This window comes from Aulostomus chinensis, chromosome 19 (assembly GCF_037954235.1).
Source record: "Aulostomus chinensis isolate RoL2024-O1b breed Wild chromosome 19, RoL_Achi_v1.0, whole genome shotgun sequence".
Taxonomy (NCBI): Eukaryota; Metazoa; Chordata; class Actinopteri; order Syngnathiformes; family Aulostomidae; genus Aulostomus; species Aulostomus chinensis.
This window is the reverse complement of record NC_141338.1, coordinates 10040822-10057876: the sequence shown is the minus strand read 5'-3', so window position 1 is coordinate 10057876 and position 17055 is coordinate 10040822. Positions and strand designations below refer to the sequence as shown.

At 41.6% G+C, this 17055-nt stretch overlaps 1 long non-coding RNA gene across 5 annotated transcripts in view; it reads left to right on the top strand.

Moving 5' to 3' along the window:
• The window catches only part of LOC147243960 (uncharacterized), a 102645-nt gene that overhangs the window by 79095 nt on the left and 6495 nt on the right, over window positions 1–17055 (top strand). For 2 of the 5 annotated variants that reach the window (XR_015110399.1, XR_015110400.1), the window contains one exon: window positions 7502–7579. The exons of 1 other annotated variant lie outside the window; for it this stretch is intronic. This is a non-coding gene — a long non-coding RNA (uncharacterized LOC147243960). Of the gene's footprint in view, window positions 1–7501; window positions 7580–8855; window positions 8955–11821; window positions 11906–12103; window positions 12772–17055 lie in introns of those variants that run through there. 2 more of the 5 variants (XR_015110401.1, XR_015110402.1) reach the window with 2 other exon arrangements.

The window sequence follows — 17055 nt, the reverse complement described above, 5'->3', positions numbered from 1 at the left end:
TGGTTTAATTTCCTTAAAAACATGCCCTTGTTACATTGAGTTAAAAAAAAAAAAGAATAATCAATGCATTTTTTCCCCGAAAGAGATTAACTGCTGCAAATAGGTCACATATAAGCTCATAATTTATGAGACGAGGTCAGTATACACACTTTGTCCACCAATATTGTAAAAAACAATAAAATGCTAACTACTATTACATGAGCTCGAAGGCTAAGCCCACCACTGGTGAGGAGCTCTTGAAAGAGAATTTTGGTTTTGAATTGTAGGTTCAATGAATGGAGCCCCGTTAGCGCCAACGGCTGAGCGCCCGGCTCGGAGGAGGAATGAAAGCTTTTCAACTAATATTTTGATAAATGGTTGATAGCATAAACAGCAAAGCACTGAAGGTTTTCATGTCATGTTGGCTTAAATGTGCCATTAAATCAGAGTAAAAAATTAAAGAAAAAAAGAAAAAAATACACTAATAAGTTCTCTTATTTATTTTTTTCATTGTTGTTATAGTCTCACCTGCTCAAAGCAGGGCCAGCAGCAGTTTATATTGTCAAAATATTTTAGGCCTCATACAATTCAATAGATTTTGACAATTTTGACTTGTAGGTTACATGTGGATTTTTAGGGTTTTCTAGGGTCTTGAACTGTGCGTACGTGAGGAGTAAGTGTTTCATTGCCCGTCTACGGAGAGATATTTAAATGAGGTCAGGCGAAGGAGAGAGGGGAGAATGAAAGAGGAAGACAGTAAGACAGACGGAGAATCAGACGGATGGATAAGAGAGAGACAGGAAGAGAGAATGGAGATCAACGCTAAGTTGACAGGAAGTGCTTACGATGCACTGCCACTTCGCCTCAGTTCCCCCCTCCCTCCCTCCCTCCCTCCTCACTGCCCCCCCCACTTTCCCCTCCTCTCCTACATGCTCTCGTCAGCTAATTATCCGGAATTAGAATCTTCTTTCACACCAGTGGTGTCAGGGTGCCTTAGCTTGATCTGTCAAGGCCCCTCATGACTGGGTGCTAAACTCACGACAGTTGATGAGTGCGAAGCCCACCATGGCTAATTGTAAGTGAAAAGCTGGACAGGACTGACAGTGCAGGAAAAAGAGAGGGAGAGAGAGAGAGGGACGGCTCTTTGTTTGAGGACAGACGAAGGAGGGAGGGTTTGTTTGTGTTTTGCAGGTGGGAAGAGGGGTGGCATTGTGAGCTGGTGCCCATGTGTGATGACTAAATGAGGGAAGAGGGAGGGGAGGGGGGGAATGAAAATCTGCACAGCGAGGAGAATGAAGGAGTGGGAGAGAGAGAGAGAGGGCTGGAGCGAGGGAGGAAAAGAGAGGAGGAAGCCATGTGTGAAAAAAACAGGTAGGTGTGATGAAGGAGAACAACAAATCCTTTCTTTCAGGGCATGTCGGCCAAGATCTTCCTCATCACTGCTCATGGCCTGTAACCACTGGACAACACAGGGCTGTGTGTGTGTGTGTGTGTGTGTATTTTGTACAAATTAAAACATTTAGTGTAACCTCTTTTGATATTCGTATGTTAGTGTTGTTACATGCTATGAATACATTTTTGATTGTACTTGTGTGAGTGCAGAAGCAAGGACGTGAGTAGCATTTGTACGTGTGCGTGCGTGCGTGCGTGCGTGCGTGTGTGCGTCAGACCTTGCAAAAATCAGTAAAAACTTTTTCCCCCAATAATTTCAGGAATACATAAACTTATATTTGTCTGAAATCTTAAACACTTGCACTATAAGACTTCTCTGTCCTTGAATGCCAGTTGGCGTGCGCGGAATGTCTGTTAATGTAATCTTGAGGTTAAACGCCTCCTTGCCAGGCCAAATTAAGTGTGTCAACGGCGCAGAGAGGACATGACGTGGGATGATGGGAGGTTGTCACCTGTCTCTTCAGGGCATCTGGATGTCTGAGGGGTGGCAGAATCTACTCATAGTCTGTCACCGAACAAGTATTACACACAGTAAAAATACTCATAACACTGAAACATGGTTGACATTGCAATTTTAAAAAAAATCACAAGATAATAAAAAAAACTTTGAATTGAACTTAAATCACCCAATTTACGCAAAGATATCTTGTCTGTTTTGTGTACTTTATGTAGACTGTATATCCAAATATTTTTCAATAAAAAAGCTCATCTGTATGGAAGACAAAATAATATTTCTGAAAATATGCAATCACTGAAACTGATTGTATTTTGTGGAGGATTAACAATAACAACCCCCCCCCCAAAAAAAACCCCAATGAAATATAAACAGTTGTATTTACTTTTTCTTTATATATTAATAGAAAGAATCACTTATTGCGACACAAAAATATGCACTTTATATAAAACTTTCTTCTTCTATGTAACAGTATAAACCGGTGTGAAGTATTTGAATACTGCTGACTGATAAAAAAACAGGATGAGATAAAATCGTTTCTCTAGCTTCTTGAAGTGTTTTCACTCATCCTTTCTGACTTCCTTTATTTGAAAATGTTTATTTTATTCTTCCACGAATGAATAGTACAGATTGTCAATGGTAATACATTGTTGTGTTAATGATTACATCCTTTATCTTATAAATCTGGAGGAGCTGTTGACCTTCTATTTATGTGTTAGCTCAAAAGCTAAGCAGACAGCCACCAGGATTCAGCAGTCAGCCAGCAGCCTCCTCTCCAATAGTACTTTCACCCACTTGAAGACTGGAAACAGCTTTTCTCCAGCTAGTGTAGATTTGTGTGGATTAGGCCTTGGAGAGATTCTGCGTAGAATAGGCCAGGAAGCTGTTTGGAACTGGATGTTGTTCCTCCCCTCTCGTCATTAACCTCAAACCTTCACAAAGCCCAAATCTCAGTGCCTTTGAACCTGTGTTTCAAAATGAAAGACATGTCCAATGGAGGGTTTTTTTTCCCCTTATTATTCTTTTTACAGAAAAGGGGAAAGAGAGAGAGAGAGAGAGAGAGAGAGAGAGAGAGAGGAGAAATAAAAGGGGGGAAAGGAGCTTTAGGAGCCTTATTTTCACTCATGCTCTACCTCCTTCGTTTTCTTCCGGCCTTGAGCCACTTGTTGAAGGAAAAGGCAGATTTCTGGAAAAATTCCTGGAGTAGGCAGAGAAGGAGAGAGCAAAAGGCGGGAAGGCGGGGGGGGGGGCATGTTTAAAGGAGAGGATGAGAAAGGGGGGCTTGGAGACAGCTGTTGGAGAGGTTAGTTAGAGATTTCCAGCCATTAACCCCAGTCCTAGCCAGCTTGCCCACTTGAACAAGACAAGGGCCAGGGCGGGCCAGACCCCGATATGAAAAGGGATGGGCCCCAGCTTGATCTTGTGGGGGAAATTGTTTATAAGTGGGACCCTCAATTCCACAATAGAGCAGAGCACAGGAAAGAGGGACAGCTTGAGAAAGGGAGAAAAAGGACGGAGGAACGAATGCAATAGTTTATTGAAAGAGTGAAACAAATCTGCAAAAGCAATGAGTAAAAGTGAAAGAGCGTGGAGCGAGAGTGATTAAGGACGGACCAATGAGGGCTTTAGGCGGGTGCTGTCGGTTTGGGAGGTGGGGGGGTCAGCCATTGTGACACAATAAGTGGGGAGCCTATGGGGATGGAGGGCAAAGGGGGGTCTCTCTTTCTCTTTTCAAAGGCAGGATAAACAAGGAAATGAGTCCGTAATCATTTCCAGAAATTGCCTTCCTCCTTACTTCTCCTCCTCTCCCGGGTCGTCTACCCGCCTCTGTTCATTAGCTGGCCATGGCCTGATTAAAGACATTCATGCCACAGTAAGAGAGAGAGAGAGAGAGAGAGAGAATCGTCATTGTCACAGTAAAAGATGCATCAGGCGGGGTGTTTGTTTTAATGCCATCCTGACCCCTGGAACTTGGTTTTTCGCTCATGTGACAAGTGTGCAGCCGCACTTGCGTCATCTGACCAATCAGACAGAGCTACCACCACGTCCCAAAGCTCCATCAACACTCAGCGTTTGGTCTCTGTTTAATGTTGAAATCAGTGTAAATATTATATTCAAAAATGCTCATTTTATTCTGACTACACATCATTTTCCAAGAATGAAACATGTCATCTCACCGGCATAAACTCCTTGCAGCATGAACTAAAAATAGGTTACAGATACTGAAATAATTCTTGAGTATAATTACTGCGATGACAGCATTACCTGACAGATGATCAGGTAAATACTGAGGTATCACAAGTCAGTGCTGCTCACTATTTTCCAGCATTAATATAAACAATGGAATTCTGTTTAACGTTTTTATTTCCTTTTAAATTATTCGATTTTTCCATGAGATTTTCTTGGCTTATTTGAATAAAACCTCTAAATGATGGTCTACCTGTATTCCTCCTGTAATAATATACTATGGCCACAAGGACATAATTCATCTTATTTTATTTTATTTTATTTTTTTTATATATTTCCCGTCTGTGCACAAAAGTAGATATTAAGACTAGATTGATTAGCTAAATTGCAAGAATGTTTCATCTGCTGCAAAACCGTTTGTCAATGGTTTGGTCCAAGTACTAAAAACAATACTATGCACACACCACAATAGTTTATGATATAATCTCTGATATTGGCTTTAATCAAAATGCATTGCATACTTGCATATGACATAAACTCTGTGTGTGTGTGTGTGTGTGTGTGTGTGTGTGTGTGTGTGTGTGTGTGTGTTGTCCACTGGGACATTGTAATAGGTAACTATCCAGGAACAGTGTAGGTCTCATTAAGGCAATCAAGAGTCTTCCAGGCCCCAGATCCTTCCTGTGAGCTCATAATTTTCTGGTAATGGACAGACTACTGATCAATGTCATCATCAGAAAAAAAATAGTTGCTTAAACCGGTAGCTTTGACATGCAGAAGGGGGGCGAGAGGGTTTCATTCTCCCACAAATGACTTTTACAGACGTCGAGATACTTGTAACTTCTGGAGAGCATCTGTGTCAGCGTCAAGAAAAAGAGGATTGTATGATGCAAAGTATTGTTTGGTTTCATCTCATTCCAGGTCCTTGGGCCATGTGAAGTACATGTGGAAGGGCTCAGTAAAGTGGTATATATGCCTCGTTATGTTAGCTTATATAAAAATCTCTTCTCTTGTTTGCTTTCCTGTGGTGCCTTTTGACCTAATCCTCTCAAGCCATGAATCAGCAACCACTTCCTGGGAAAAATGTACAGTATCCTCCTTTGCTTGAGATATAGAGAGTGAGTCCAAGGCGGCATTCAAAGAGCGATGGCGAGGTAGAGAGAGGAATAAATCAAAAGCTGTACGGCGAGAAATTGTAAAAAAAAAAAAAAAAAAGGAAGAAGGAAAAAAGGGTAGACTATGAACGTGCTTTTAAAGCAGAAAAGGTGGTGTAGTAGGATCGCAGACGACGAGTTGTTCTGCGTTAGGAGGCCTTTCCCTGCCGGGGAGGAAGTATTTGGGTTTTTATTGGTTTCATATGACACGACAGAACCTTTTTAAGATGTTGTAGACGCACTGGTAAAAAGCAGTCTGCCCACCCCTGCATTAAGTGCCCCTGTGATCTCAGCCATATTTATAGGCACTGTCTTGTGTCACATGGCTTCCATTTCTTCACTTGTTGGGACCCCCTGTGGCTGCTTTTACAAGCACAGGTATGAAGGGGTCAAGAGCACCCTTGTCAGTGGCCTGGTCAGAGGGGAGGGAGAGAGCGAGCGATGCCATTCACAAGAAATGACACGGAAATTCTAGTTTTTCACCTCCACAACAACAGTTTGACATGTTTGGAATAACTGTCAAATATCATACAAGCCTTTCCTGCTCCTAAACATAACCTAAAACAAGATTAAGGATGTTCTAGTTCCTTCTCATGGACTGCAAGGTTGGGTAGAATGGTGGACAAAAAAGAACCCTAACATTATTGATGTTGTTTTTTTTAATGTGAGAAAGCTCAATACACAGGATTCCAGTTTCGACAAAGAGTTACTGTTGTAATTCAATCGTATATCAATGTAATTTCTACGAGACGGTGTTGCATTCTGGGAGCAGCCCACGTTCTGTCTGTGTGTTTTCCTGGGGTGAATAAAAAGCCTTCTTTAGTGTCACATTCTTTAATGACCATCACATTCTTCCAAATAAAAGTCACGAGTATCTTGATTTAAAGTCACGTGTGATGAAATTTTCATCAGTAGCGTCCTGTGATAATCATACTGTCCTCCTGCAGTATTACAGGTTTGTCTCGCTTGCCGTTGCAGGATTGAATTTTTTTCCTTTAATTTATGCTTCACTTTTCTTTTGTGAGTGTGAAGCTGTAAGCTTTGCTAACTGTGGAAGCTCCACACGAGCTGACTCACTAGCATCTGCTCAGTAAGTGTCATCATGATCGTCGCGTTTGCCTTTGATACTCTGAAACAATCACAGGGAAAACTGAATAATTCCTTCACTAGCAACAACAGTGAACGTCCGCTGCATTGTTACTGGATATTTAGCCGATATTTTTGAAGTGACATACATTGTAATAAAGTGAAGTGGACAGACACCAGGACCCAGTTCATCATCTGGAGACCACTGGTATCATGTATGTCACAGATAGTAGATATTGAGCTCCAGTCCAGATCAAAGTGTTCTGGACAGATGAAGAGACAGACTGACCCAGTCCAGACTGGGTGTCAGGAAAAGGGCACCAGAATAACCTTTGTTGAAGAAGCATTCCATAGCCCCCCGCTATCTCTCCCCCTTCATCTCGCTCCCTCTAGGACGCCGCAAGTCCCCATCTTGGCCATGTGGTGCAGCGTGTTGGTTTTAGTGGGCACTAAAAACACACTGTTAAACAAAGTTTTAAAGGTTCCTAAAAGCATTTTTTTTCCTCTCTGGGTTTGGCACTTTAATCTACTATCAAGTTTCACATGCAGCATGGGCACACCTGCAGAGAGAAATGAACTGAGATGGGTTTTAAGGCTCCCACACATCGTAACACATCGAGTCCTTGTTAAAATGAAAAAGGAGAAGGCTAATCAGATTTATTGTTTTAATCATAGAGGGAGGTGTCTCCTTCTCTTTGTGGCGATGACTTTATGACCTTTGAACTATCCTCGCCAGAATCCTTTGCGTCTTAGATCTGAAGGACGGAGATGGATACTTTACCTGGCCTGGTTAATCTCTGCGGCTGCTCCCCTTTCGGGTTTTGACTCGGTCGTTCTTCGTTTTTCAGATTTATCATTGCCTCGCGATGATTAATGCACAGAAAATAAATGGGGAAAGGAAAAAATGGATGAGTACGTGATTGTTGGATTCAGTGTTTTTGCTAAGATTATAATTCACCTCAGATTTCGAGTAAGGTCGTCTATTTGACTTCATCAGACTTCCCAAACTGGTTGAGCTATGAGGGGTTACAGTCGGGTCAAACCCAAACGTGATGAGACTCACAGAGAAGGGCCTTCTTTCCTCATTTTACATTCTTGTAAAAGTGATTTTTGTTTCCACTTTTTAAAGTGAGGAATAAAATAACCTCTCCCTCTCTCTCTCTTTCTCTCTCTCTTTCTCTCTCTTCAGAACTTCACAAGGACTGAGTGAGTTCAAGGGAGTTCACGATTTCCAAAAGGCCAAAGGTCAGGTTCAGATGGGAAAGAGGTGAGCTGTTTGGAGTTTAAAGGACTTCTTTTTATCGAGTGCTTAGAGTGGAGACACTGGTGAAGTGTTAGAGGGGGTCGCGGCTATTTTAAATGAAGTGGTCACACAAGGGATTGAAGTTGATCGGGCGCTGAAAAACAGAGCAAGAAAAACTGCTCATCGATGTTCATGAGAAAAGAAGGATTTCTGGAGGTAGAATTTTGAAATGAAGAAGATGAGGAGGTGGCTTTCGAGCTTCACTTGACTTCTTTTTTTGGGGGGGATCATTTCATACTGTATCAAAATGCTAAACTCTGCACCCACTTTGTGGTTGTAGTCAGATCATATTTAGGAATGAATTAAGGCAAAATTATTTTTTGATGGGCGTCTTGATGATCGAGCAAGACTGTAAGGCTTTACTTGCGCAATAAAATGAGCAAGCTAACACACTCAATAACAAAGCTTGAATTAACAGTTTAATTTGATCATTTTAATTGACTGCCCATTAAAAGCAAACACTTGAAGCTTATGTTAGCGTTCGAGGAAACATTAGGGGTTCCCCAAACTATGACTGATTTCACGGCAGTCTAAATATTCCAGCTGTTTAAGTCTGGGCTGAATTCCGGGCTTGAACTCACACTGCTTTAAAAACTAGGCAGAAATTTTACTAGACATACCACAGTGGTTGTTTACCTCTGCATGCCAAAATGTTTTCAATTCGTCCTTGATGCCCAGTGTATATTTGTACTGCATTTGAACAAATGTCCTCAAGTTGCTCTCGCCCATGTGAGCTGACAGTGACCTTTGACCATCAAATCTTTCCATTTCATTTTGAATCCCAGTGGACGTTTGTGGGAAATTTGAAGAATATCCTCAAGATGTTCCAGAGATATTGTTTTTCCAGGAGGAGACGGTGACCTTGACTTTAAACCACCAAAATCCTCAGTTCCTCCTTTATACCGGTGGAAATTCGAGCCACATCTGAAGCAGTTCCCTCAAGGCGCTCCTCAAGTGTTATGTTAAAAAGAATGGGACAAATATCACAAACCTGTGAGATAGCGATGACCTTTGACAATTAAAATTTGCAGTTCATTCTTGTGTCCTAGTGACCATTCCAGCCAAATTTGAAAAAATAATATATCGTGCACATGCGACGTGAAAGTGACCTTCTCAGCTCATCCGTGGGTCCAAGAGGACATTTTTTTGTAAGGTGTTCCACAGATATTGCGTTTACGTGTGGGGACAGTGGCTGTGTCCTCTTAACCATCAAAATTTTTGCTCCGTCTTTGTGTTTCAGTAGACATTCAAACCAAAATTTGAAGAAATTTAAGGTGTTCCAGAAGCATGATGTTAAGAAGAACGGAAAGGACAGACGGATGGACAGACAGTCAGTTGGAGAATCTAATGTCTGCAGCCTACAACCTTCATTGTCCAAGAGACACAAAAATGGAGCAGGTCTATTTCAAAGCACCAGCCGTGCAAAGTCGCAGGCCGTTTTGATTTTTTCAGACATATCAACAGACGGCTTGAGTGGATTAGAGATATACCTTGCTGGTCCAGCTAAAGTACCTTTAGCAGTGACATACCAACAGGAGTTTTTATTTATTTATTTATTTATTGTTTTGGGAATTGTTCTCAGGACCAATCCAATCAAAACCACAAGCCATAGCGCTGCTTTGATTTAATTTTTTCCGTAGGGAGTTGATCGTCTGAGATTTTGGAAGACAGGTCATGATCGTGTCTATGGTCCAGAGTGGACACATCTGTGTGATGAATAGCATCTCATAACTGCTAAGCCTTTTTGATTGGATGTAGAAATCAAATACCATGGGCACTTCACTAGTGTTAGACAGCCGTACAAACTGTTCTACACAGTCCTACTACAAGTCCATTTAGTCTGCATGTAAGATGGTGGGTGGGGAGGGGGATTAGTGCACAAAGAGGACTGAAAATGATCATTTTTCATTCTGTATGACACTGATTCTCATGCAGAAGTTGTTCAAGGCAACAAAGATTTCTGTCAAGGGGTCGGTCAAATGTGCTGTTTACTGCCTTAGTAGCTGTCTCATAACAGACAACAAATCAAGTCACTAAGGCCAAATGCAAAATATAATTTTCTGACAAAATGGTAAAATATTGCCACTGTGACCCTAGATTCATATTTTCACATTTGTTTTTTCTGTTTTTGACTGAACCCCTGTTAAGCTTCAATCAAATAATACATGTTAAAATGAACCCCTTCATCTCTTCAAGGCCGTTTGGAGGAGCATTGTTGGTACGTGGGGGATCTTCCTGTCAGTGGTCCCTGTAGATGGGATTAGATTAGGCTTGACCAGATTAGGGATTGTTTGGGATAAACATTCAGTATGACTCTGAAACTAATCTATGCACACCAGCCTCTGGCCTTGTAATCTACAGGCAGGCTTGGGAGAGGGGAGGTTATATTGTGTCCATGCCCCACCACATCAGTATGAGCTTGTCATGTTTCATAAATCACATTGATGCTGAGTGGCAGAAAATGTAGAAAATACTACAACTTTGAGTACAAGTTAGTACGAGTATTTCTGGAGCATCGGGTCCAGGTGCCTCAGCAGAGAGAGACTCCATCAGTCTTCCATAAATAGAATGAAGGTTAAGACTGTAACTGCAGTACTACAAACAGATATGGAAGCAACATTGTCACACTCGAGGGTATGAGCCGCTGTCACTTCCCCACATGAATATGCCTCTCCTGTCTGACTGAGCGGTAAGACGCGCCAAAACATGCCTTCGGCAGTTTATCTGCTTAAATTAAAGGCAGTTGGTCTCAACAGTGACCCTCATTTACCAGGGAACCAGTGGTCCTTGAATTCAGGAACGGCCCAGATACGCCGTTTCCTGACATTTCCCAGCAATGCAAAAAAGCAAAGATTGAACGTTACTTCAGTCCATCCATGCAACTAAACTTTATTTGAAAAAAAAAAAAATCCTCCTTTGGGGAGACGTTATAGCACACAAGGAGTTCTGAATCCATCCAGTTAATTGCACCAGTTTTGTTTGAATTTAGTCTTAGACCTGAGTCAGACGTCCTTGTTCATTCCCGTCATGTTCAGTCGTCCTCATCCTGTTTTTATTTAGTCATGTTGGGCTTTTTTTTTTTTGTCTCTTTAAAGAAAACTGACCAACATTTTAGTCGTTGAATCTTAATGGGTCATTTTGCTGGTTTAGTTTTAGTGTTTTGTCTAAGTGTACATCCATCACATTTTAGCAATTAGCGATTATTGAACAATAAATTTAACATTATTACTTCAGTTTTCTTCTATGAAGGATTTGTACTTCTTTGCAATGGTGGAGATATACGCCTGAGAGTACGCTTCAAGTTTTTTTTTATTAGGCAAACATCAGACTGTTTTGTTTTTTTTATTCTGTTAAAGCAGCAAAGATATAAAAGGAAGCCACAGTCTCAAGACTGAGGGTTATAGTGGCTGTACGTTGAGGCCGCACAACTCCTTGTCCTGATTGTCCCCAAATCCTCATACAATACAATCATTCATCATTATTTACACAGGAAGACAAAGAAAAAGTTAAAAAGATTGACAAGTCCATTTAAAAATGTGATTCCATTTATGGTCTTTCATAGTAGCACTTTATAGGCTGGCCGCTGTCCAAGTCTGGCTCAATCAAAATAGTGTTGGCTCCGAAGCTGTTGCGACCGGTCTCATTGGCCTCTGTAACTTACACACTTGGAAATGAAATGTGTATCTTGCAGGATTAAAATGGACCGACCGGGTCATGTTTTGCAGCTGCTGTCCCAGTGCGTGCGCATACACACACACACACACATACGCACACAGTCACAAAAAAAAAACCCAACACACATACATACACGCTTTGAATCAATTCTTGTCTCAGCTATCAATCCATATCTCGATCGTTTGGCCTCCTGATGTGAATAACGTGGGCTATAGGCCTAACAGCAACCCAATACTTTATATATTTCACTGGTGTCAAAGTGTCAGAATGAAGTGCTGCCTGCGAGCACTTGGCAAATTTCTCCCCTTCTTTTGTCCAAGTGTAGCTCAAGTTTCATTCGCCTGTCGATGTATAAATATGTGACGATGAAACGTTTGGTTCCCCGTTATGCTGTTTTCAACAATTCACTTCGTGCTTCTTTTTTTTTTCTCTGCAGAACAAAAATCTCATTGATTCCCTGGATGGCTGGAACAATTTGTTCCTCTAAATAACCTTTTTGTTCCGCTTTTTAAAGCCTTTTTTTATCGATAGAAATGAAGAGTTGTTCTCAATCAGTGGGAAATGGAGCACCGAGGGTTCTCGTTCAACCTGCAACAGTAAAGGAGTAAGACTCAGGTAACCAGCAAGTGTAATTACGAGTATGCCTGATCCCTGTGAAAGCTCTTCCCGGCCACTTTCTCCCCTGCACCGTAAGCTTTGGCACGAGTGGCGGACAGGGTCACTGTTTAATAATGAACAGGTCGGGCCGGCTGTAACGGATACATGCACCTGCTTTATACATCAGTCAATTACCTAATTAGAACTCTCCCACAGGGGAAAGCTAATACCTCATCTTGGAGCAAGAGGACAACCCCTTCCATGTGAACAGAGGCGCTCACAAGACAGATACCTGTGTGTGTGTGCGTGCGTGTGTGTGTGTGTGTGCGTGCGTGCGTGCGTGTGAGTGCGTGCACCCCGCACACCCCGCATTCGCTTTCTAGTATGAGGAACAATAGGGAGGGGAGTCCAATATTTCTTTGCACAGATCAGGTACCCAAGGACACTCATGGGAAATTGTGCTCTATGCAACTGTGATCCAATAACAATCCTTCCTCTGCCCACCTCCTCACACACACGCTGCCCTCAGCCCCTCACCACTCTTCCTGCTACGAGAAAGTGATCCATGCAAACCTTTATGACGCTGCTGCTTTTCAGAGGCTAAATGCTTAGTCATTAGGACGACTTCTTCTGAGGTAGTTGCAAAGAAAACTTTTGAGCAACCAGGATATTGTTTTTTAGACAAAGCCCCTTATTTTGAATTTTTAAGTGTGTATTTTTCAAAGATGGGAGCAGATGGCACCACTGTACTGACGTGCCAGACGTACCAATGCCAGGCGTATGGCAGAGTGACATCAGAACATTTTGAAAGATGTGCAACATTTGGCAAATTGCTCATTGTCCACCGCACACTCACTTTTTTGCTCTTAAACATAGTTGTCTATGATCAAACAGACTCATTTCAAACCTGTTCATTACATCACTGTCTTTAGACATCCAAACTTTAACTTTTCAAGTTCAGTGCTCATACACTGAGCTGCAGAGCAGAAACAAACTAAATTACTGAATTTTTTTCTTCTTCTTTGACCTCTGCAGCTTAACAATGAAAGAAACAGAAACAAATGTGTTTGAGTGTTACTGAAATAAATGACTATAACTGCTTGTAACTACAAGGTGCTCAGAGAACATACCTCCCTCAAGGAGAGTCAAACTCAGTGTACTTCACTCCCATCAAAAATGATGTTAGTTACATTACTGTAACCATGTGGTGGTACTATGAAATTCAGCTTGTAAATGTCTTCAAGTTGGGACTTTCTCTAAACATGTGAAGTGTGGAAAGACCTGATCATGTGTTTTCAACAGTTTGGCAGCAAAAAAACTTAAAATTGACCACTTTGCAACACCACCTCAGGCTTCACAGTAACAAGTTTGAGATGGATCTGGTCTCCCACGAGGAGGATCTCATCAAAGTTGAAATAAACATGTAAATTTCCTGCTGCCACCAGCAGGCACTACGATTGATCTACTTTAACATTTTATGGATTCCTCCTTGAACCCTAATACACTCCTCTGCCAAGTTTGGTGAAAATCGGTCGTACACTTTTTGAGTAATCCTTCATGTAGCCGAACAACCACCACCGAGAACGTGGCTCTCTGGCGGAGGTAATTAAAGTTGGGTCTTTCTGCTACCTGTCGCTGGCGAAGGTCCTGCAAAATGTCACTAGCTAACAATGACTGCGAGTTAAGAGAGAAAAGGAGAAATCAGAGCTGATTAATAATCTGATCAGACAGTCTGCTTGCACTGACACTACGGCTTTGCTTAGGCCATCAGCGGCTCTGAGGTAATCAGGGACACTCATCAGCTTTGATTAAGTCAAATACTTTAGCCTCTGGAGGACAGTTGGGGGGGGGGGGGCAACGAGGGAATGAATGATGATGCTCTCACTTCACAAAGAGGGGAGTGGACAAGGGGTTGAACTTCAGGATCACTAATGTTAGTCTATACATTCTCATCTAAGTTTCCCTCGTGACCTCTGCCCCGCCCACCGTTCATCACTCAAATGTAAGAAAAAAACCAACAACAAACAAACCACCCACTTCCCCTGGCAGAGACACTCAGTCACCCACTCTGTTTTTACAGTGCAGCAAAATCAATTCCTTATTATGCTTATTAATAACCGCTACGGTGTAAATATCTCGACTGCAAAGGAGATGGATGGAATTAGAAAAACAGAGGATTGAGATTGTGATGGTGGCGGGGGGGGGGGGGGGTACGAGGTCACGGAACATGCTCCTAAAAATCAATTTTCACACAGGAAGACTATTAGGTTATTGAGAAGTGGGATGACTGATTGGGGACAGCATTGTGTGTGTGTGTGTGTGTGTGTGTGTGTGTGTGTGTGTGTGGGTGGGCGCGCGTACACATTTACTTACTGTAAATTGCCTAACAAGTTTCCTACTTTGAAAACAAGCCCTCAAGTAATTATTGCTACCATGCCAACTATTTCTATTTAAGTCAGGTCTGACACTCACTGTTTTAAACATAAGAGACATTTTAAAAACAAACTAGAGAATCCTGCCTGTCTTGTTTGATTCTTTCTGCTGTCTTCCCTTCTTGTTATTTTAAAGAGAGAGAGAGCATGCCCACTTCTGCGCAGTTACCAGAAGTGAAAGAAAGGAATGTGGCCTGCCTCAGCGAGAAATCTCAAAGTGCTTGCCGACTCCTAGCTGCTAATACAACTAATGCAGTAATGTAAGGGCCAAGGCGATTAATGAGAGCGCTCTGCCCCTGACATCTCAGACACCCTAATGTTGCTGCAGCGTCTCCCTAGCCTTGCTTTAATCCATCACCGGCCCCTGTAACCCAATTATGGCCTGACGCTTTACTTTTAGCTCCTCTGCTGGGTCCTTCACACACATCTATAAAAGGGCAAACACACACACACACACACACTCTCAGACAAGAGTGTCATCAGACAAGCATGTTTTACAATAAAAAAAAAAACAAAAACTTGACATGCACACACACTCGTGACCATAGAGACTAGATATGATCACACGCCAAGTCAGGTGAACTCATAGAAAAGCCTCTCTCCATTTTTTTCAGCTGCACCTCAACTGATAGACACAAATAAGATCACATTTGGTTTTTTTTAATTTTTTTTTAAAAAAGATCAGACCGCCCTTCCAAGAAAAGTGACCGGGTAGGTAGAGGCACAGAAAACAACCAATTTCTGGTGTTTTGTATGATCAGAGCAGAGTAAGAAATCAGATGATGCATACAAAATGAGAAAGTCCAGTGGATAGGTCAAACAAACAACTGGACTTTGCAGCAGGAGACAGTGGTGTGATTACTTTGGCAACTGTAAGTCCAGAGCGCTGCTCATTCTGGTTTTTAACCACCATGACACAAAAGTACTGTTTCTCAACTCAAACCACGATCTTTCCATAAATCTAACCCAGTGTTTTTCTGCCTAAATTTAACCAGATTTTCATCATAGCATTGACACATCATAAAACATCATTATTCTTCAACAGTGAGTTATTAGTGGTTTGGGAAGCCACAATATCTGGGCACAAATGAATCACAAAGGAAATGGCATCACACAAGCCTAAATTCCTGGGGGGGGGGACAGATATTAGATTGGACAGATATGGGGTTCCCCAGAAAAAGAGGGGGGAAAAAATGATGCTTTTTTTCGGCAATTTGATCCATATTTTCACTTCGGGGGAATCGTTTGACACCTTACAGTATGTAATCAATTGTTGCAGATTGGTTCCTGGTCATAACCCTGGATTAGTGATCACATGACAACACTAAATAATCAGTCTCTTTCCAGGAGAATGATAATAATAATTGTTTGTTTTCATATAAATGAACATCCCTCCCGTTCAAGCCCTCACTGTGAGTTCACACAATGCTCATTCAACTCTGGCCACACTGTAGTTTTTTGTGAGCTAGCTACTTCTAGTTAGCCCTTTGCTAACTTGAATGAGGATGAGTGTTTTAACCCAGACAATCTTAAAGTCTTCCCAAATGTTATCTGACCAAATGGATCAAATTGTCACAGTGGGGATTGTGTGACACTCAATTTATTCATACTTTACTGCCAAAAACTGTGATGACAGAGCCTACAAAGGACTCTCTAACATAATGATAGTACATTAAATCAAATAATATACTATTACAAGCCAAGGTTTCCTTATAGCTATTGACTACTACTTGTCTAGAAAATTGAATATGTCTACTGTATATTTCTCAAGCACAATTATTGAATAATTTTTTTTCATTTTCAAACACTTGAAATTGAAGGATTTCTTTGCTCTAGCAACAGCTCACTAGTCTTCCAGCAGTGAAAGCACCTGCGGTCCAACTTTTAGAATAAACCACTGCCATACAGAATCCAGGGGTCCATGTTGTGTGCTTGATGATTGTAACTCCAAATTATTGTAATGTAAAACAAAAGAAACATGAAAAGCTAGAATAAAACCATTGTGGTTGTATTTCTCTGCAAAGCTTGACTGTTACAGGGACCTTGAACTTTGACCAGCAAAATCTCTTTAAGTCACTCCCGGTGGACATTTGTACTTTATGTGTAGAAACACCGTCAAGCGTGCCCGTGACATCACAAACTGATGGTGACAGTGACCTTGACCTTTGATTTTTGAGCACTAAATTCCTCTCAGATCATCCTCCGGTTCCAGTTGTCATTGGTGTAAAATCTGGAAACATTCAAGGACTTTCTGAGATATTAGATTAATGACAATGGGACTGATATCGTCTATATATTAGGTGACATAGAGGTCAGAAGATGAAAGGCTCATCGTGACAAAGAATAATGGCAACAGTCTAGTCAAAGTGGTTCTGCTGAGAGGAACAGCATCAACATTTACTTCTTATAGAATAAAGTCTTGGCTGACTGTAATAACTCTAATTTCAAGGTTAACTAACTTCCTGTATTCCCTTTGACACCCCCATAAAGCCCTTTCTTTGTTATAATTGTAATCATAGCACGATGCTGCACTAACACGCTTCACTCCCAAAGGTCCATCAGTGCTCTGTTTTAGCTAAGGAGGCTTTTGTGCTGCATTTTTCATGAGTTCCCCTGTGAAACATTTATGATTCATCCAGAAGGCTTTAGAGGAGCTTCTCCCACCACGTTAACCCCAACATCTGACGCACGCTGTACATAAGGTTATCTTGATATGATGCGGGAGCTGGAAGACCC